The 1,401-nt window shown below is 36.8% G+C and overlaps 1 non-coding gene across 1 annotated transcript; it reads left to right on the top strand.

Annotated features, from left to right (window-relative positions):
• Positions 1-822: 822 nt before the first annotated feature.
• On the top strand, positions 823-926 carry LOC112296467 (U6 spliceosomal RNA). The gene has a single exon (XR_002973911.2). It is a non-coding gene; the product is annotated as a U6 spliceosomal RNA (small nuclear RNA).
• The last annotated feature ends 475 nt before the right edge of the window (positions 927-1,401 follow it).

Genomic DNA, 1,401 nt, shown 5'->3' with positions numbered 1-1,401 from the left:
ATTTATACAACAAAGCAAGTTAAACCTTTAGGCATTTATGTTCTAGTGAAATAGACTGAAACATGCAATTTAAAATAACGTGATGAGCACTGTCATAAAGTTATGAACTTAGGTTTATGGAGACATAGAAGAGGAAGTAAGAGACCTTGCCTGGGGGATGAAGCACACACAACACTCCAGGGGGCCTGCTAGCACCGGTGTGATTTACACTAGCAGGTACGTGAGAGAAGGGTCATTTCACACAGGAAAAGAGGATGCTGTAAATAACACTAGATGGGAAACTGCATAGCAGGTTTGTGTCACTGACGCATTAGATCCTTGGCAGGGGACCCTGGGGGTAAGGAAAAGGTTTATTAGAGAGTAAAAAGAGATGAGAATGGGAATGTAGGTTTAGACTTTTAAATGTCTTAAATGCCATGCTGTTATACGGTTATATGGAGCTTTCAAAAATCTTTTCCTCATCTCTGCCACCACTCAGTACTGTGCAACCTGTATCTTGTTGCTTATTGAAAAGCCAGGTAAGCATTCATCCAAGCTATTAAATTGCACTCATATTCAACTTTCCCTTTAACATTTCCTCTTCTCCATGCTCCTTCCCCACTTCTGAAACACCGGTCAAATTCAGGTCATCGTGTCCATTCTTTCTGCTGCTGCCTGAGTTCAGGTCATTACAACATTACCCACCTGATCTCCTGTGTACAGTACAGTGTTCACACTGCTGCCAGCCGCTTCTGAAACATTGACCATGGATATGATCCATTAAGCTTCTACATTTAGTTTTTAATTTAATATGACAGAACCAGTGTTTATCTTACTTTTAAAATAATATTCTGTGTACATATACTAAAATTGAAATGATACGTAGAAGATTAGCACGACTTCTGTTCAAGTATGACACCCAAATTTGGGAAGCATTAGAATAATAATAGTATTTTGTGAGAAGAAAGTGTTGGAGCGATGCTCCCCATGCCAAGAAGTCTGCATTTTCTGCTTACAGCACTCTAGTCACTGCGAGCCGCATCGCCGAGGTCATAATCCATGACTAAATCAGCACAAATGTGTTGAGTAAAATCAACCTTCTACAAAAAGCACTTTAAAAGTTTAAGTGAACAATATTTTATATTTCAAATATTCTCACAAATATAGTTTGCTATAAAAAACAATCCTAGTCTCCAGGTTATAAATCAATATTCATTTAATCTTTTTATACAATCCTTTCATTATTATAGAGAGTTTTTTTTCTCACCTTAGAGAAGTTGGAAATTCACTTTCTGATAATAAGATCCGAAATGAATATCAATTATCTTCTAGAGATTACAAAATTGTGATTTCCTATTTCTATTATTTCATGAATATCCATCAGTAAGAATTCTTAAAGCATATTCCCTCATTAGGCAAAGC

Source organism: Desmodus rotundus, chromosome 4 (assembly GCF_022682495.2).
Source record: "Desmodus rotundus isolate HL8 chromosome 4, HLdesRot8A.1, whole genome shotgun sequence".
NCBI classification, from domain to species: domain Eukaryota; kingdom Metazoa; phylum Chordata; class Mammalia; order Chiroptera; family Phyllostomidae; genus Desmodus; species Desmodus rotundus.
The sequence above is the reverse complement of the archived record's forward strand: the minus strand, read 5'-3'. Positions and strand labels throughout refer to the sequence as shown.